At 40.6% G+C, this 21,884-nt stretch overlaps 2 pseudogenes; both read right to left on the reverse strand.

Moving 5' to 3' along the window:
* Positions 1-440: 440 nt before the first annotated feature.
* Positions 441-9,667, reverse strand: LOC147962635 (uncharacterized; annotated as a pseudogene).
* Positions 9,668-19,499: 9,832 nt separating this feature from the next.
* LOC147962636 (uncharacterized) lies at positions 19,500-20,746 on the reverse strand (annotated as a pseudogene).
* Between the last annotated feature and the right edge of the window lie 1,138 nt (positions 20,747-21,884).

Consider the following 21,884-nt stretch of genomic DNA (forward strand, 5'->3'; position numbering starts at 1 on the left):
TTGGAAAGGTGCCAAACGGTAAAGAATCCCAACCATAAATATCGCCGATCACCGTCGCTGCCCAACGGTCTATTCACGTCTATTAAGAAAACCATTATTTCTCATATTCATTAATTAATATGAGGTGCAGTTGTTGTTCTTGGTAGTGTTATGCAATCAGAAGTAATGGATTCTCCAGTCTCTTGAGTTGAAGTTTGGATTTGTTTTCTATCTTTTAATTTATTTATTTAATGAGCATGGCTTATGTTTTTAGTTGACACGCTAATGTTTGCCTCACAATATTATAAGAGGTGCGTTGTTGGAATACATGTTCCACTTCCTTCATTTGTAAGATGAAAATAATCTAAACAACAATAAAAAAACAAAACTGTAGGTATTGATGAAAACACATCATGGACCAAGACCTGGAACACTTAGCATGCATATTTTTCCCAAAGATCCTAATTAAGAAAATAGTCCAAAGGATAATGAATTTGGAAACAAATATATTTTATTTCAATATAGCTCTTAAATGTAAGCGCTAAATAGCATCTAAAAAGCTCTCCATAGTATATAAGACCATCAATATCTTTTCCAGTGGAAGAAGGCGGCACATCAACCCATCCACCATTTACCATGGAAGACTGTCCTAGATTAGTACTGCTAGAGCCTAAGTAATCATCCATCCCCAGGAAACTATTGTAGAATAACTGATCTGATAGAGCATAACCCCATTGTTCAGTGTTAAATGGGTCATCAATAGAAAAGGCATTGCCACTTGAGTATCCCAATAGTGGAGAGGCCTCCAAATTCTGCCCAGATGTTGAGTCATGGTTTGCATCACTTTGTTGTGGTTGCACTATGTTGCAAGGACTTTCATAGTTCTGAACATGCAACCCCTCTGGTTGAGTTTGCTCGTGTACCTGATTTGGTATGGGTTGGACATGGGAATCCAAGTGTGGAGCTAAAGATGGTGGTGCAGAATGGAACATTTGTGGTACCTACATAGGAAAAAGTGGTGCCAAAGTTTGTTCTGGTTGTGATGGTAGTGGATCTGAAGGCAGCTGGAGTTGTGAGAGATTGTGAGGCCATGTTGACTGCATAAGTGAATGAGTAGTGCCCAAATGATCCGCCGGTAGAATACTTGGTAGTTGCAGATCCTGTGACACACATGTGCCATCGGTCTTGGCTTCACGACCATGTAATGGAGGTAACCGGCATCTAATGTCTTTTTGGACCCGAGAGAGCTCACTGAAGAGCTTGTTCAGATCTTCAAGACTTAGATCTGATGTCTACTACACAACCTTCTTCTTGTAGACGTTGTTGGGCCTCCAAGTGCAGAGGTTTGTAGGACAGTAGCAAATTTCCTTCAAGTGGATGACCTAAGGTTTATCAATCTGTAGGAGGCGTAGGATGAAGATGGTCTCTCTCAAGCAACCCTGCAACCAAATAACAAAGAGTCTCTTGTGTCCCCAACACACCCAATACAATGGTAAATTGTATAGGTGCACTAGTTCGGCGAACAGATGGTGATACAAGTGCAATATGGATAGTAGATAAAGGTATTTGTAATCTGAAATTATAAAAACAGCAAGGTAACTAATGATAAAAGTGAGCGTAAAGGGTATTGCAATGATAGGAAATAAGGCCTAGGGTTCATACTTTCACTAGTGCAAGTTCTGTCAACAATAATAACATAATTGGATCACATAACTATCCCTCAACATGCAACAAAGAGTCACTCCAAAGTCACTAATAGCGGAGAACGAACGAAGTGATTATGGTAGGGTACGAAACCACCTCAAAGTTATTCTTTCCAATCAATCCGTTGGGCTATTCCTATAAGTGTCACAAACAGCCCTAGAGTTCGTACTAGAATAACACCTTAAGACACAAATCAACCAAAACCCTAATGTCACCTAGGTACTCCAATGTCACCTCAAGTATCCGTGGGTATGATTATACGATAAGCGTCACACAATCTCAGATTCATCTATTCAACCAACAAAAAGGACCTCAAAGAGTGCCCCAAAGTTCTACTGGAGAATCACGACAAAAACGTGTGCCAACCCCTATGCACAGGTTCATGGGCGGAACCCGCAAGTTGGTCACCAAAACATACATCAAGTGAATCACGTGGTATCCCATTGTCACCACAGATACGCACGGCAAGACATAGATCAAGTGTTCTCAAATCTTTAAAGACTCAATCCGATAAGATTACTTCAAAGGGGAAACTCAATTCATTACAAGAGAGAAGAGGGGGAGGAGAAACATAAGATCCAACTATAATAGCAAAGCTCGCGATACATCAAGATCATGCCAAATCAAGAACACGAGAGAGAGAGAGAGAGATCAAACACATAGCTACTGGTACATACCCTCAGCCCTGAGGGAGAACTACTCCCTCCTCGTCATGGAGAGCACCGGAATGATGAAGATGGCCACCGGAGAAGGATTCCCCCTCTGGCAGGGTGCCGGAACGGGTCTAGATTGGTTTTCGGTGGCTACGGAGGCTTCTGGCGGCGGAACTCCCGATCTATTGTGTGTTCTGGAAGTTTTAGGGTACGTGAGTATATATGGGTGCAGGAAGTACATCAGTGGAGCTTCGGGGGCCTCACGAGGCAGGGGGGCGCCCTAGGGGGGCGCCCCCCACCCTCGTGAGCACCTCCCTTGGCTCCTGACATGGGGTCCAAGTCCATCCGGTAGCTTTCCTTCCAAAAATAACTTCTCTAGTTGATTTCGTTCCGTTTCGACTCCGTTTGATATTCCTTTTCTTCGAAACACTGAAATAGGCAAAAAAAACAACAACTCTGGGCTAGGCCTCCGGTTAATAGGTTAGTCCCAAAAATAATGTAAAAGTGGATAATAAATCCAAATATTGCCCAAAACAGTAGATAACATAGCATGGAGCAATCAAAAAATTATAGATACGTTGGAGACGTATCAAGCATCCCAAGCTTAATTCCTGCTCGTCCTCGAGTAGGTAAATGATAAAAAGAGAATTTTTTATGCGGAGTGCTACTTGGCATAATTTTAATGTAATTCTTCTTAATTGTGGTATGAATATTCAGATCCGAAAGATTCAAGACAAAAGTTCATATTGACATAAAAATGATAATACTTCAAGCATACTAACTAAGCAATTATGTCTTCTCAAAATAATATGGCCAAAGAAAGTTCATCCCTACAAAATCATATAGTTTAGTCATGTTTCATTTTCGTCACACAAGAATGCTCTCATCGTGCACAACCCCGATGACAAGCCAAGCAATTGTTTCATACTTTAGTAATCTCAAACCTATAAACTTTCACGCAATATATGAGCGCGAGCCATGGACATAGCACTATGGGTGGAATAGAATATAATGAGGGGGGTTATGTGGAGAAGACAAAAAAGGAGAAAGTCTCACATCAACGAGGCTTATCAATGGGCTATGGATATGCCCACCGATTCATGTTAATGCAAGGAGTAGGGATTGCCTTGCAACGGATGCACTAGAGTTATAAATGTATGAAAGCTCAACAAAAGAAACTAGTGGGTGTGCATCCAACTTGCTTGCTCACGAAGACCTAGGGCACTTGAGGAGATCCATTGTTGGAATATACAAGCCAAGTTCTATAATGAAAAATTCCCACTGGTATATGAAAGTGATAACATGAGAGACTCTCTACCATGAAGATCATGGTGCTACTTTGAAGCACAGGTGTGGTAAAAGGATAGTAGCATTGTCCCTTCTCTCTTTTTTTTCTCATTTTTTGGGCCTTCTCTTTTTTTATGGCCTTTTTTTATTCCTCACTTGGGACAATGCTCTAATAATGATGATCATCACACTTCTATTTATTTACAACTCAATGATTACAACTCGATACTAGAACAAAGATGACTCTATATGAATTCCTCCAGCGGTGTACCGGGATATGCAATGAACCAAGAGTGACATGTATGAAAGAATTATGAACGGTGGCTTTGCCACAAATACTATGTCAACTACATGATCATGCTAAGTAATATGACAATGATGAATGTGTCATGATGAACGGAATGATGGAAAGTTGCATGGCAATATATCTCGAAATGGCTATGGAAATGCCATAATAGGTAGGTATGGTGGATGTTTTGAGGAAGATATAAGGAGGTTTATGTGTGAAAGAGCGTATCATATCACAGGGTTTGGATGCACCGGCGAAGTTTGCGCCAACTCTCAATGTGAGAAAGGGCAATGCACGGTACCGAAGAGGCTAGCAAGGATGGAAGGGTGAGAGTGCGTATAATCCATGGACTCAACATTAGTCATAAAGAACTCACATACTTATTGCAAAAATCTACAAGTCATCCAAAACCTCGGCACTACGCGCATGCTCCTAGGGGGATAGATTGGTAGGAAAAGACCATCGCTCGTCCCCAACCGCCAATCATAAGGAAGACAATCAAATAACACCTCATGTTTCAAATTTGTTGCATAACGTTTACCATACGTGCATGCTATGGGACTTGCAAACTTCAACACAAGTATTTCTCAATTTCACAACTACTCAACTAGCATGACTTTGATATTATTACCTCCATATCTCAAAACAATCATCAAGCATCAAACTTTTCTTAGTATTCAACACACTCAAAAGAAAATTTTATTATTAATCTTGCATACCAAGCATATTGGGATTTTAAGAAAATTACCATGCTATTAAGACTCTCAAAATAATCTAAGTGAAGCATGAGAGATCAATAGTTTCTATAAAACAAATCCACCACCATGCTCTAAAAGATATAAGTGAAGCACTAGAGCAAAATTATAAAGCTCAAAAGATATAAGTGAAGCACTTAGAGTATTATATCAAATTCCAAATCATTTATGGCTCTCTCAAAAGGTGTGTACAGCAAGGATGATTGTGGTAAACTAACAAGCAAAGACTCAAATCATAAAAGACGCTCCAAGCAAAACACATATCATGTGGTGAATAAAAATATAGCTCCAAGTAAAGTTACCGATAGAAGTAGACGGAAGAGGGGATGCCTTCCGGGGCATCCCCAAGCTTAGGCTTTTAGGTGTCCTTAGATTATCTTGGGGGTGCCATGGGCATCCCCAAGCTTAGGCTCTTGCCACTCCTTGTTCCATAATCCATCAAATCTTTACCCAAAACTTGAAAACTTCACAACACAAAACTTAAAGTAGAAAACTCGTGAGCTCTGTTAGCGAAAGAAAACAAAAGACCACTTCAAGGTACTGTAATGAACTCATTCTTTATTTATATTGGTGTTAAAACTACTGTATTCCAACTTCTCTATGGATTATAAACTATTTTACTAGCCATAGATTCATCAAAATAAGCAAACAACACACGAAAAACAGAATCTGTCAAAAACAGAACAGTCTGTAGTAATCTGTAGCTAGCGCAAGATCTGGAACCCAAAAAATTCTAAAATAAATTGATGGACCTGAGGAATTTATCTATTAATCATATTCAAAAATAATTAACTAAATATCACTCTCCAATAAAAAATGGCAGCAATTCTCGTGAGTGCTGAAGTTTCTGTTTTTTACAGCAAGATCAACAAGACTTTCCCCAAGTCTTCTCAACAGTTCTACTTGGAAAAAACACTAATTAAAACATAAAAACTCAACCAAAACAGAGGCTAGATAAATTATTTATTACTAAACAGGATCAAAAAGCAAGGAATAAAAATAAAATTGGGTTGCCTCCCAACAAGCGCTATCGTTTAACGCCCCTAGCTAGGCATGATGATTTCAACGATGCTCACATAAAAGATAAGAATTGAAACATAAAGAGAGCATCATGAAGAATATGACTAGCACATTTAAGCCTAACCCACTTACTATGCATAGGGATTTTGTGAGCAAACAACTTGTGGGAACAATAATCAACTAGCATAGGAGGGTAAAAAAAAGCATAACTTCAAAACTTTAAGCACATAGAGAGGAAACTTGATATTATTGCAATTCCTACAAGCATATGTTCCTCCCTCATAATAATTTTCAGTAGCATCATGAATGAATTCAACAATATAACCAGCACCTAAAGCATTCTTTTCATGATCTACAAGCATAGAAATTTTATTACTCTTCACATAAGCAAAATTCTTCTCATTCGGGATAGTGGGAGTATCATAAGAGACTTGGATACTATAAATTGTTTCCACATTAAAAGAGTAATGTTCAGAAAAGGGGTAACCATAATCATTACAAGTTTTATAAATATAATCCTCACTACTTTTTATAGCACATGTATCATCACAATAATTATCATAAGTAGGAGGCATGTTATTATCATTATAAATTTGCATATAAAAACTTGGGATACTAAAAATATCATCTTCATTAATCATAGCACCCCCAAGCTTGGGACAAACATTAATTGCAGCAAATATATTCTCAAAAACATCATCTTCGTCAAACATAGCATCCCCAAGCTTGGGCCTTTTCATATCATAAGCATAATCACTCTCATCATTAATAGTATGGATAGCACCAATAGTATAGCAATTATCATATTCGTCCAAGCAAGTGCCAAAAAGATTTTCAAGATCATAAGAAGTATCATTATCTTCCACAATTATATTTTCATGAGGCACAATAGTAATAGGAGCAGCATTATTTGGGAGAGATATCTTTTTACCTCTCTTCCTTTTTCTTTTCTTCTTCTTCACCACATCATGTGTGGGTTCAATCCTATTTTTGGAGCTCCTTATTAATGAGATTGGTTGAATAGGAGGCTCCTCCTCGTTACCTGATTTATCATAAGAAATAATAGGAGGATATCGGGAAGTCTCTTCCCTTTCATTAGTATTCTCTTCATCTTCTATTTGTTTTCTTTTCTTTATGTAATTGGCAATATAAGGATTTTCAATGCAATTCACTGCACAATACATATAAATTTCCTCTAGGTCAAAATGAAGAACTCTATCAAGGGCAAATTTTGGAATATCCTTAGTTATACGTTTCATTTCTTCGTAGCCCATAAGCAAACTAAGTTCATTATAATGTGCAAGGGAAATCAAGTCATCACAATTTTTGGACACGATTAGATCATGAAACAATTTGCATCGGATAATTAAATGACCACATTAATTACAAAGCTCACAAGTATGGCCAAGAAAATTAAAATTTTCAGCACAATCATCTAGCTCTTCTTGCAACAATTTAGTTTCTAAGTACTTATGCTTCTTGCAATATCTATCTTCTCTATTTGGTGTGTACTTACAAACCCAATGCACTCCACAAAAATTGACATGTTTATAGGAGACATTTTCATCATAACTAGTGCGATCATCATTAGTGTCATGGATATTCAAAGAATTCGTACTAACAACATTGCAATCATGCTCATCATTCAAATATTTAGTTCCAAACATTCTAATGCATTCTTCTTCTAGCACTTGAGCAAAATTTTCCTTTCCATCATACTCACGAAAGATATTAAAAAGATGAAGTGTATGAGGCAAACTTAATTCCATTTTTTTGTAATTTTCTTTTATATACTAAACTAGTGATAAAACAAGAAACTAAAAGACTCGATTGCAAGATCTAAAGATATACCTTCAAGCACTCACCTCCCCGGCAACGGCGCCAGAAAAGAGCTTGATGTCTACTACACAACCTTCTTCTTGTAGACGTTGTTGGGCCTCCAAGTGTAGAGGTTTGTAGGACAGTAGAAAATTTTCCTCAAGTGGATGACCTAAGGTCTATCAATCCATAGGAGGCGTAGGATGAAGATGGTCTCTCTCAAGCAACCCTGCAACCAAATAACAAAGAGTCTCTTGTGTCCCCAACACACCCAATACAATGGTAAATTGTATAGGTGCACTAGTTCGGCAAAGAGATGGTGATACAAGTGCAATATGGATAGTAGATAATAGTTTTTGTAATCTGAAAATATAAAAACAGCAAGGTAACTAATGATAAAAGTGAGCGTAAACGGTATTGCAATGTGTGGAAACAAGGCCTAGGGTTCATACTTTCACTAGTGCAAGTCCTCTCAACAATACTAACATAATTGGATCACATAACTATCCCTCAACATGCAACAAAGAGTCACTCCAAAGTCACTAATAGCGGAGAACGAACGAAGTGATTATGGTAGGGTACGAAACCACCTCAAAGTTATTCTTTCCAATCAATCCGTTGGGCTATTCCTATAAGTGTCACAAACAGCCCTAGAGTTCGTACTAGAATAACACCTTAAGACACAAATCAACCAAAACCCTAATGTCACCTAGATACTCCAATGTCACCTCAAGTATCCGTGGGTATGATTATACGATAAGCGTCACACAATCTCAGATTCATCTATTCAACCAACACAGAGGACCTCAAAGAGTGCCCCAAAGTTCTACCGGAGAATCACGACGAAAACGTGTGCCAACCCCTATGGATAGGTTCATGGGTGGAACCCGCAAGTTGGTCACCAAAACATACATCAAGTGAATCACGTGGTATCCCATTGTCACCATAGATACGCACGGCAAGACATACATCAAGTGTTCTCAAATCTTTAAAGACTCAATCCGATAAGATTACTTCAAAGGGGAAACTCAATTCATTACAAGAGAGAAGAGGGGGGGGAACATAAGATCCAACTATAATAGCAAAGCTCGCAATACATCAAGATCATGCCAAATCAAGAGCACAAGAGAGAGAGAGAGAGAGAGATCAAACACATAGATACTAGTATATACCCTCAGCCCCGAGGGAGAACTACTCCCTCCTCGTCATGGAGAGCACCGAGATGATGAAGATGGCCTCCGGAGAAGGATTCCCCCTCCGGCAGGTTGCCGGAACGGGTCTAGATTGGTTTTCGGTGGCTACGGAGGCTTCTAGCGGCGGAACTCCCGATCTACTGTGTGTTCTGGAAGTTTTAGGGTACGTGAGTATATATGGCTGCAGGAAGTACGTCGGTGGAGCTTCAGGGGCCTCACGAGGCAGGGGGCGCGCCCTAGGGGGGCGCGCCCCCCACCCTCGTGAGCACCTCCCTTGGCTCCTGACGTGGGGTCCAAGTCCATCCGGTAACTTTCCTTCCAAAAATAACTTCTCCAGTTGATTTCGTTCCGTTTCGACTCCGTTTGATATTCCTTTTCTTCGAAACACTAAAATAGGCAAAAAAAACAGCAGTTCTGGGCTGGGCCTCCGGTTAATAGGTTAGTCCCAAAAATAATATAAAAGTGGATAATAAAGCCCAATATTGCCCAAAACAGTAGATAACATAGCATAGAGCAATCAAAAATTATAGATACGTTGGAGACGTATCAAGATCTTGTTCCTTCGTGGAGTTTAGATTTGCCACCATACCTGGATTCTCTTCTTGGATATTTTTCATACGAAGGATGGAAAGTTGGTTTTTTTTCTTCCATGGTCATGTTCTCCATGTCCAATTGAGCCACCTCATTTTGTAGGCTTCCAATCCTACCAGTGGTTGGCTCGTCGGCGGAGGGAACTGCTGGTGGAGCTCCAAATAGGAAAGCATCAACAATGGGATCGGCCAATGGCGTCCCAAATGAGTGCATCTTTCCATTGTTTGCCTCTAGGACGACCGCAGCCCTAGCCCTAGTGAGGGCAGAGATGTCAGTCGCCCTCTTGAACAAACCGGAACGTCGGTTGTAGAAGGTGAGATCACGGTCTTTGTCATTATGGATGTATGCCACACCTGACCGCCGCTCTTTCCTCTGCATACTAATGTGGACAAAGAGGAAGAAACTTACTACTACAAATAGGAAGCACAAGTATCTACAAGAAACTAGAGATTTATAGGTACTGTTGGCTAACCACATATTGGTGTAGGATATGAGAAGATGTACTCCCCTTATATAGAATAAAAGGGTTGTATGGGAGTGCTATTTGATTATGCTAAGACTATGTAAATCTTTAGTAAGAATTAACATACATAACTCATAAAAGGTGCTAGTTTATGGATACTATTAACTATCGTCCAAATATACATATGAGAATGCATTGACATCCTTCTTTGCAACCACTCATATGTCTTTCTTATGATGTAAGTATTCACATCCATATAGAGAACTATTAACACTTCTAAAAATAGAAATATTAAATGATTGCCATTTGACTACATCCATATCCTTATCTAGAAGTATTAATGTGAGTTAAACCCAACTAAGTTTTACTCTAATATGCAAAATAATGGTGGTCAAAATTACTTGGTTGTTAATTGCGTCCAAATCCTTTGTTGATCACATTGATTGCATCCTAATATATCAGTGATCACATTGATTACATCCATATCATGTACTAGCTATAAACTATCTAATCTAGAAGTGGTCGTCCTTTAATCCATAATACGCCAGTATAACATGGACCTTGCTTTGGGACTTAACATAGAAACTGAGATACCAACTAGGAAAGATACACTCAGAGAAACTAGAAAATAGCAAGACATTTGGTATGTCATGGTATAACACATATGTTACTCTGAGCATCGACCTGCCTCCTTGGTAAGCCCAGTTCCCATGGAAGATGTGTTTTTATTGGTTACACATGTATATCTTGGGCCCTAGTTTTTTGTGGCCCATAAAATAATATGTACAAGGCTTTTTTGGAAGTAGCCAACACAACCTAATATATTATATGTTAAAAGTAATTGATGGGCTCACCAGAAAAGGATAAAAATGCTAGAAAATCCCTCAAAACAAAAAACATCTGACTATCTATCTATTATATATTATAAGTAATCGACGGGCTCCCCAGAAAAAAGATAAAAAATGCTAGAAAACCCCTCAAAAAATAAAATCATTCGACTGTCTATTTAATAGGCTGGAATTTTATAACCATTAGAATAGTTTTAAGTGAAATAATTACCCACCATTGCCATTATAAGAAAAAATGCTTCATCCAACTTATTAGGACGTGGGTTGATGCCATCTTATTAAGATGTGGGCTGATGCCATATTATAAGGGAAAAATAGTTACGTTTCCCATAATACAATAAGGACTACTCACACATGAACACGGTGGCAGCAATGTTCATATAAATGATCTCTGTGATGTATTCCTCCTCGGTAGAGTACCTGATTGGATATTCACGGAGCAGAGAGGTGGGCGGCGCAAAAATCCTCTGTTAATATTTTTGAGGTTTTCGGGAGTATATAAAGGCAGCGGAAGAAAGAGGCGATGGAGGCGACCTCTATGGCGGCCATGCTCCCCCTTGGATGCTAGTGCCGATCAATGGCATGTGGCCTAGTGTCCAGGTGGGTCCATGTCCCTCCGGCTTCATTTCTTCATGAAACTTGGTGTGTTTTTTCAGTTCTTTGGTCCCTGAAAAGTTCATTTTTTAAAGAATCCAAAAAACAACAACTGGCACTTTGCACTGAATTAATAGGTTAATCAAGAAAAATATAAAATTTGATGCCAATACTATGCCATCATGATATAATTATAGCATGAAACAATAAACATTTATAAATACGTATAGGACATATCAACTGGCATGAATAAATTGATGTTTTTCTAGGGTTCGCTAATACTCGGCAATATTGTTCTCCTAGATAACCAGATAGACACAAGGTACTCCTTGGTTCCTATTGGTTCGACGTCCAAGCTAAAATGGTGACTAGCACGAATAAATTGATGGCTTTCTCTATCGCTCAGTATTACTTGATGACACTCTTCTGCTGGGTAGCTGAACAGAAGCGAGGTTCTTCCTACCAATTACAAATGGGCGACTCCCACTATGTCGCCATTGGCGTGTTAATCCAAGCTAAAATGGTGACAAGCATGAATAAATACTTGTCTTTCTCTAAGGGTTATTAATAATTCATGGTACTATTCGGTTGGAGAGCCAGACAGAAGTAATGTACTCCTTGTCAATTTGAGGGCACAACTCTTGGCATCTAGCCATCTGTCTAGTGACTAGCACGAATAAATTGATGTCTTTCTCTACAACAAATGATTGATGGTACTATTCGGCTAGACAACTAGATAGAAGCAAGGTACTCCCTGGTTCCTGCCGATTTAAGGCGGATGGCTCCCGGTAATATGTGCATTAATCCAAACGGAAACGATGACTAGCACAAATAAATCCATGTCTTTCTTTTTGGCTCTTTAATTCTTCCACATTTCGACTAGGTTGTCCGGAAGCGTGAGGTGGGCATCTTCAGATACTGAGCCACATGCACATTAATCCATGCTAAAATGGTGACTTGCACAAATATATCGATATCTTTATCTAGGGCTCATTAACACTTGATGGTATCATTTGGTTGGACAACTGGATGGAAAGCAAGGTATTCCATGATTTCCTATCCATATAGGGTGGATGGCTCCAGGGCACGAGATAGTTACACAATAATCTGGGCTCATCTAAAACGAATAAATGGATGTCTTTCTCTATGGCTCATTAATACTTTGGTGGCACTCTTTGGGGTGTACAAAAGCGAGGTACTCCGTTCTGATTTCGGGTGGTTGTGGGGCCACTAGATGGACACAAGCAAGGTACTCCCTGTCATTTGGGGGAATATTTTAAATATTATTTGTATTACATAAATTTCGAAAATATAACCCTAACATATAATATTTCACTGGTAGTACTCCGCATGTCAGTGCCAACAATGACAGGTATCATTAGCACTGCCAATGATACATCTGTTGTCGTTTCGAGTCATGTGGGCCATCATCAGTGCATCCTACATCAGCCCTCCCACATGACACACTCATACAGAGCAAGCTACCTTTGGTCGTGTACAATGTTGCTATATTTGCAATGTCACCTAAGATCATTGATGAGTTAAACGAGAGTGAATGGAGGAAAAAAAAGGCTTGCCATCTCTTACCTAAGAGAAGGTCTCTCAAGAAAAGAAGATAAGACAATGCTATCCAATGTACTAGATGTCATCTCTTATATTTTCTAGTTTAATTTTAACCATCGCATTAATTTAAGAGCATGTAAACGTTACTTGTTAGGCTAAGAGCTAATTCATTGTATAATATGTTTTTAAGCTTCTCTAAATGACATACATAGCATACGAGAATATTGTAACAAATAACTATTTGTGTATAGTGTGCTCGGTCTATTATGCAGATATAAAGCATGTGCTATTTGAATGTAATGTTGCAAGGGAGGTTTGGGACAATCTTGGTCTACTGGAACTCACCGAAGAGGCATGCATGCTGGACCATTGAGGTAGTGTTTTTCTTTCACAAATTCACAATTGATTTTTTTTATTTGCTAATATTATTTTTAAAAAGCATGATTTTTTTAGTTTGAGAACATTTTAAAATTTTCAGAAATTATTTTTAATTGGGGAATAATTATAATTTGATGAGCATTTTTAAACATCCTAAACATTTATTTTAATTATAGAATATATTTTTATAAAGTTGCAAACCTTAAAATCCATGGATTGTTTTTCAAAATTCGAAGCATTTATTAAAATTCTTGAAAATATGTAGAAAATGAATAAAATTTATCAGCATTTGTTAAAATTTTCACAGTAGGCAACCTTTTAATAAGTTTTCTAGTAAACAGCTAAAAATAGATCTGTACAACAGAGAAAAAGCTATATCTTGCAAGATATAACCTGAGCTCGCCTCTGAGCCCACCTTAGTGGGTGGGCCCAATGGTTCGGATTTGGAAAGGTAGTACTGGCTGGTACAGATTTGTTTTAGAACCAGTTTCACAAAAAAAACTAGTTTTAGAACCTTTCGAGTTATTATTTTTCCTTTTTGTTATTCGGTGTTTTCTTGGTGTACTTCATTTTTATTTCCTGTTTATTTTCTCTATTGGTTTTCATCAGTCTCATTATTGAATTTTATGTTTTTCATTCCTTTCTCTCTTTTTTGCATTTTTCAAATACACGTTGACTTTATTTAAATACACATTGGAAAATGCATATACATGTTGAACCTATTTGGATACACGTTAAACACTTTTCAAATACAATTTGAATACTTTTTTAAATACACCTTGAACATTTGTCAAATGTACACTTGTAGGGTAACGCGGCAGAAAACAAAAAAATTCCGACCTATGCACCAGCCCAGGACCACTATGGAGACTGCATACATGGTTTGATCTTTTTCGTTACCAACTCGTAGCGCAGCGGGAAGTAGAGTCGATGACGATCGGCGGTGCAGATCCCCGCAGCTAGGATTTACAACCTCCCAACCGCGAGGATGTATACCCTCATCTGCTCCTCAGGCAGCCCTTCGGGAGGACCTTCGAAACTCAAACGGTCACTCGGACAGCCCTTCGGGAGGACCTTCGAAACTCGAACGGTCACTCAGACAGCCCTTCGGGAGGACCTTCGAAACTCGGACGGTCACACGGACAGCCCTCCGGGAGGCACTCACGAAGTAAGACCGAAACTACGATCTCTCTACAGAGTTGCACACATACGGTGTCATCTATCCGGCAGCTTCGCCGTCCAGAACTAGTTCCTGCCGGAACCCAGACAGCCTTTCGGCTCTACGAAACTTTCACGGGGAGGGAGAGAGAAGTCAGATCATTGCATGGCACTTGTATGTGAGAAGGGATGAGGAGAATGGCAGCCCCTTCTCCTCCTTTTATAGGCCAAGGCAAGGGGTGGGGTGGTGGAGGAAATACCAAAACACCCATGCTACATGTCTCACATGAAGGGTGAAATGGTAACTCAAGTGGGGCACCAAGGGGACACCATGGAGGCACCCCCTTGGCCAGCCACAAACTTGCCCCCTCCCATGGGGGGGGGGGCAACAAGCCACCAACATGTCTCCTAGAAACATGGGTGCTCCCTAGACAAAAAGCCACCAAAGATGTAACTCCCGATTCGTGGGATCTTGTCCCCTCATGCTGAGACAAGATGTTTTCCGCGAAACATTTTTTCTGAAAAATTCCGGAAGGTCCCAGAACATTTCCGGCACCCTCTAAAATTCTTCTGGGCATGATCCGAAACATTTCTGGTGTGGTGATTTTTATCAGCGAAAAGTAACAACGGCGGTTACGGCAGCTCCGGAACATTTTCGGTTTTTCTCTCCGAAAATTCCCAAAAGTTCCCAGACCAATTCTGGGGCCCTCTAAGAATTTCCAGGAGAGTGCCGAAACCATTTTGACCTAATAATATATTCCGAAACAACTTTTCGGTTTTACCGGAACTCTTTCGGTGTTCTCTCTCCGGAACTCTTCTGTTGTCTCCGAAACTTTTCCGGTGACTTTCTCTCAGACTCCGTGTCTAGTATTCAGCAGATAGATGACCCTTAAGCGTGTGACCCTATAGGTTCGGTGAAGTATAGACATGACCTGGAACCCCTTCCGATCAATGATCAACATCGGAGCCGTGGACACCGATATTGACCCCTATACCCACACGAATGAATATTCGAGTGAACCTCCAGTTGCCGTGTGCTATTCCTGTTGCTTTGTGATATGTTACAAATACCCGAGGTGGGATTTACTTGCATCCCCGTGGATCAACGACTTGTCCACTATGCTAGCTACCTCGTTACCGGTTTTGTTCTCTTTTCTCGTTTCCGTGTTGCGGCATCCCTGTGATCAAATCACACTGTGTCTGGCCAGACGATGATGGATACCATAACACTGAGAGGGCCCGAGAATATCTCTCCATCGTCGGAGGAGCAAATCCCAATCTTGAGCTATCAAGTTACTTGACACACTTTTCCATGAACCCGTAAGCCGCCATAATAGCCACCCATTTACGGATGACGTTTAACAAACCCCAAAGTTCATGAAGCAAGTATGAAGAAACTCGATACTCTCATGGTCTAAGGAATTATGCAAACGTTAACCATCTCTGTGTTATGTACCATTAACTTGTGACGAACGAATCTCATAGCATAACATCAATCTGTGTCGATTCAACACAAATGTTCTCTTAACATTGTGCCCTCAAAGTTGCTGGCATAGACATGCCCATGACCAGGAAAACAAAATCATCATGCAACACTTGAGCTAGTCTTAGAGGACAGACTAGGAATACTTCTTACCGTTTATTATTCCACACATGCATATGAGTCTTCCTCCGAGCCTCGTGTTATTGCAGACTCGAGAACCATAGCAGTTATAGCATGGAACATAAACATAATTATGAACATGGAGATAAGTAATAGCATTTATTATTGCCTCTAGGGCATATCTCCTACAACACTAAACATCTTTAGAATACAATGTGAAATTTTCCTAAACACACAATGACCATTTTTCATAAATGCCATGAATATTATTTTTAGTTGTGCAAACAGTTTTTAAGTACTAAGGAAATTTTCTTCAAATTCATGAACCTTTTTTCAATGGTATGAAACATTTTCTGAAGATTGCACAAACAAATTTTAACTTTGTATGAATTGTTTTTAAAAATTCCGTGAACTTATTTTTAAACACATGAACATCTTTCTAATATGATAATCATTTTTTGAATATTGTGAACATTTTCTACAAACTATGCAAACAACTTTTTTACATTACATGAAGACATTTTAATGCTGATCAACATTTTAAAAACTAAATAAAATAAAATAAATAAATAAAATAATACTCAAAAATATTTAGAAATATAAAATATATATATATATCAAAAATAAACAAGCAAAACATAGCAAGACTCCCTACTAGCAGGGCCACTACGGGATCCCTCGAGCTACTATCTCGCTAAAAGCTAGACATAGCGGGGACCTCCTAATCAGCGCTTCAGGCGCGAGTTGAGCCAACTGGCGCTCACTGCAGCACGCCAGTGGGCCGGCCCATAAACAGCAGCGCAAAAATTATTAAATAGTGCGAAAAACACCCAAGAAGGGCTAGGGGGAGGGGTCGAACGCGCGTTCGGCTGACCACTTGTGCTACAATGCCTTCGTTGTAATATTGGTGCACGTAGATTTCAATAACAAAATAGTAGCCGCGCTATTTAGAAAACTTGATTTCTTTTCAAGCATAAACGTGAACAAAAATGCAATGTCCACAGATTCAAAAACCATCACGAATTAGAAAAAAGTTCACCGAATTTGAAAATTTTCACTAAATTTTGAAGAAGTTCATCGAATTTAGAAAAGTTCATCGGATTTGAAAAAAAAGTTCATCGAATTTTAAGAAAGTTCATGGAATTTGAAAAGCGTTCATCGAATTATAAAAAGAGTTTATCAATTTAGAAAAAAAAGGGTTCATGAATTCTAAAAAGGACGCAATAAAGAAAACAAAAAGAAGAGACAGAAAAGCAGAAGAAAAAATGAAAAAGAAAGAAGAAAAAAGCAGAACCGAAGTAAAGAATAAGAGAAAAAGAGAACAATCAGTCAATTACTGGCGCAGTGGTGCTTAGCCTGGCGGCTGGAACGAAGCCTCACCATGAAGTGGTTGCCGGTTCGAAACCGGGATCATGCTCATTTTTTGCGTTTGGAAAACAAATTATATGGGTCGGCCCAGCTCATTTGCAGAATACACATTAACAGGCGCCTGCAGCGCTAAATAGGATTTGCCCACATCGGCGCCGTAAACGCATCACAATCACATTAGATTGGATAAAAACCTGCCAAAGTGGGCCGTCTCAATACGTGCGTGGCCGTTTGCTCGACTACCAGCAGACAGCGGCCTAGTCCACGTTGCTGTCATCCACTCATTCCCAAAAAAACCTCAAAAAACTCATTCCCCAAAAAAAGTACATGATGCTGTAAAAGAAATGGAAATGAGCTTATTTAACCATTTTTTACTACTAAATAAAATACTTTTTGTAGCTTTAAAAAACCGGATGACAAACCGGTGAACTTCGGTCCAATCAATCGATGAAAACTTGAACCGACAACTTCACTCGTTTAAAACTATGGTATAAAGGGTTGACTAACAAATTGGAGTAGTTAGAGCATCTACAGCCGGACCTCTCAAACCCGCCTCATACGCGCGGGGCAGGCCGCCTGTTCACTGATTGATCATGTTTTTTCGATCCAGACAGACGACTCAAACGGGCCTCAAACGCCCAGGCTGATCAGCATCCACCATATCCAGGACAAATATGGGGCACCCGGGCACGCCTACCACGTCGAACCCGGACCATGCTGGCCCACCCGACCCTACTTATATTCGTCGCCATCATCTCGCCTGAGCAAACCCTAGCCACTTCACTCCACTCCCCTCCGCCACCCCAGCTCACCTCCGGCGGTTTCCGGCCTTCTCCGCCATGGCAAGCAGTGGATCAGACTCTGACCAGTCAGGATCCGTCGATCGGGGTGTCATCCCGTGTGGGTTGGAAGAGGCAATGGCAATCCGCATTGCACTCCGCCGCTGACAATGATAGTGCCCGGCCGGCAGACGGATCCGTCCGCGCGCCGCGACGCCTTAGCGTCGCCTCACCGGGCACTCGGGTCCTCTGGTGCTAAATCCTCGTTGTCCCGGCAGCCGGAACACCTCTCCTTCCTCATCACCGGCCGGGCAGGCTATGAGTCCCACCGGTAACGGGCGGCCCGCTGTGGGAAGGAAAGGATAAGGGCCGCCGAGGCCCGTATAGCGGCGAAAGTGGCGGCGGTGGAGGCGGCTGATACGGCGGCGCAGGCGGCCGCACGGGAGAAGCCATCAGCACCCGCATTGTGAAGAAACGGCTGCTGAGGAACACGCGTGCCCTCGCCCGAGAGAAGAATCGGGCGGTCCGTGCCATGGCTGGACTGCCACCGAAGGCGACGGCGAGGTCAGCACCGGCGACGAGCAGATCCAGCTCGATCTGTACTGCTTCTTCGACCGGTACTTCCGCGAGGACAGCGAAGGCGTCGGGAAGGGCAAGGGCAGTCATGCATGCCAAATTTTGCTAGTCCGATGGCATGTTTAGTGTAGTGTGATGGAGTAGTCGGACGATGTGTGTGAATCAACGTAGTTGCATGAGTTTGTATGGATTTGAGATATGGTAATTGACGTGTCCGGGGGTTTGAGGGATTGGATTTGCCAAATCCCGGTTGTATATGCTGTTAACGGAATGTCCCATTCCCAACAGTAGATATGTATCAATTTATATCTGGGTTAGATGGAAACAAAGCATCTGATTTTTAGCTCTTTTGGAAAGGTGCCAAACGGTAAAGAATCCCAACCATAAATATTGCCGATCACCGTCGCTGCCCAACGGTCTATTCACGTCTATTAAGAAAACCATGATTTCTCATATTCATTAATTAATATGAGGTGCAGTTGTTGTTCTTGGTAGTGTTATGCAATCAGAAGTAATGGATTCTCTAGTCTCTTGAGTTGAAGTTTGGATTTGTTTTCTATCTTTTAATTTATTTATTTAATGAGCATGGCTTATGTTTTTAGTTGACACGCTAATGTTTGCCTCACAATATTATAAGAGGTGCGTTGTTGGAATACATGTTCCACTTCCTTCATTTGTAAGATGAAAATAATCTAAACAACAATAAAAAAACAAAACTGTAGGTATTGATGAAAACACATCATGAACCAAGACCTGGAACACTTAGCATGCATATTTTTCCCAAAGATCCTAATTAAGAAAATAGTCCAAAGGATAATGAATTTGGAAACAAATATATTTTATTTCAATATAGCTCTTAAATGTAAGCGCTAAATAGCATCTACAAAAGCTCTCCATAGTATATAAGACCATCAATATCTTGTCCAGTGGAAGAGGGCGGCACATCAACCCATCCACCATTTACCATGGAAGACTGTCCTAGATCGGTACCGCTAGAGCCTAAGTAATCATCCATCCCAAGGAAACTATTGTAGAATGCCTGATCTGATAGAGCATGACGCCATTGTTCAGTGTTAAATGGGTCATCAATAGAAAAAGCATTGCCACTTGAGTACACCAACAGTGGAGAGGCCTCCAAATTCTGCCCAGACGTTGAGTCGTGGTTTGCATCACTTTGTTGTGGTTGCACTATGTTGCAAGGACTTTCATAGTTCTGAACATGCAACTCCTCAGGATGAGTTTGCTCATGTACCTGATTTGGTATGGGTTGGAAATGGGAAGCCAAGTGTGGAGCTAAAGATGGTGGCGCAAAGTCAAACATTTGTGGTACCTGCATAGGAAAAAGTGGTACCGAAGTTTGTTCTGGTGGTGATGGTAGTGGATCTGCAGGTGGCTGGAGTTGTGAGAGATTGTGAGGCCACGATGGCTGCATTAGTGAATGAGTAGTACCCAAATGATCTGTCAGCAGAACACTTGGTACTTGCAGATCTTGTGCTACACATGTGCCACTGGTCTTGGCTTCACGACCATGCAATGGAGGTAGCCGGCATCTAATGTCTTTTTGGACCCGAGAGAGCTCACTGAAGAGCTTATTTAGATCTTCAAGACCGAGATCTTGTTCCTTCATGAAGATAAGATTTGCCACCATACTTGGATTCTCTTCTTGGATGCTTTTCATATGAAGGATGGAAGTTTGTTTCGGTCTTCCTCGTTCATGTTCTCCATGTCCAACTGAGCCACCTCGTTTTGTAGGCTTCCAATCCTAGCAGTGATTGCCTCATTGGTGCAGGGAACTGCTGGTGGAGCTCCAAATAGGAAAGAATCAACAATGGGATCAGCCAATGGTGTGCCAAATGAGTGCATCTTTCCATTGTTTGTCTCTAGGACGACTGCAACCCTAGCCCTGGTGAGGGCAGAGATGTCAGTCGCCCTCTTGAACAAACCGGAACGTCGCTTGTAGAAGGTGAGATCACGGTCTTTGTCATTCTTGATGTATGCCACACCTGACCGCCGCTCTTTCCTCGGCATACTATTGTGGACAAAGAGGAAGAAACTTACTACTACAAATAGGAAGCACAAGTATCTACAGAAAACTAGAGATTTACAGGTACTGTTGGCTAACAGCATATTGGTGTAGGATATGAGAAGATGTACTCCCCTTATATAGAATAAAAGGGTTGTATGGGAGTGCTATTTGACTATGCTAAGACTATGTAAGTATTTAGTAAGAATTAACATACATAACTCATAAAAGGTGCTAGTTTATGGATACTATTAACTCTCGTCCAAATATACATATGTGAATGCATTGACATCCTTCTTTGCAACCACTGATATGTCTTTCTTATGATGTAAGTATTCACATCCATATATAGAACTATTAACACTTACAAAAATTGAAATATTAAATGATTGCCATTTGACTATATCCATATCCTTATCTAGAAGTATTAATGGGAGTTAAACCCAACTAAGTTTTACTCTAATATACAAAATAATTGTGGTCAAATTTGTTTGGTTGTTAATTGCGTCCAAATCCTTTGTTGATCACATTGATTACATCCTAATATATCAGTGATCCCATTTATTACACGCATATCCTGTACTATCTATGAACTATCTAATCTAGAAGTGGTCGTCCTTTAATCCATAATACGCTAGTATAACATGGACCTTGCTGAGGGAGTCCTGGGTTAGGGGGTCCTCGGACAGCCGGACTATATACTTTGGCTGGACTGTTGGACTGTGAAGATACAAGATTGAAGACTTCGTCCTGTGTCCGGGTGGGACTCTCCTTTGTGTGGAAGGCAAGCTTGGCAATTCAGATATGTAGATCACCTCCCTTGTAACCGACTTTGTGTAACCCTAGCCCCCTCTGGTGTCTATATAAACCGGAGGGTTTAGTCCGTAGGACAAGAACAATCATAATCATAGGCTAGCTTCTAGGGTTTAGCCTCTACGATCTCGTGGTAGATCAACTCTTGTAATACTCATATCATCAAGATCAATCAAGCAGGAAGTAGGGTATTACCTCCATCAAGAGGGCCCGAACCTGGGGAAACATTGTGTCCCCCGCCTTCTGTTACCATCCGCCTTAGACGCACAGTTTGGGACCCCCTACCCGAGATCCGCTAGTTTTGACACCGATATTGGTGCTTTCATTGAGAGTTCCACTATGTCGTCACCATAAGGCTTCATGGCTCCTTCGATCATCGGCAACGATGCGATCCAGGGTGAGGTTTTTCTCCCCGGACAGATCGTCGTA

The sequence above is a fragment of the Triticum urartu genome, chromosome 7A (assembly GCF_056163025.1).
Source record: "Triticum urartu cultivar PI428250 chromosome 7A, HENAU_Tu73, whole genome shotgun sequence".
Classification (NCBI taxonomy): domain Eukaryota; kingdom Viridiplantae; phylum Streptophyta; class Magnoliopsida; order Poales; family Poaceae; genus Triticum; species Triticum urartu.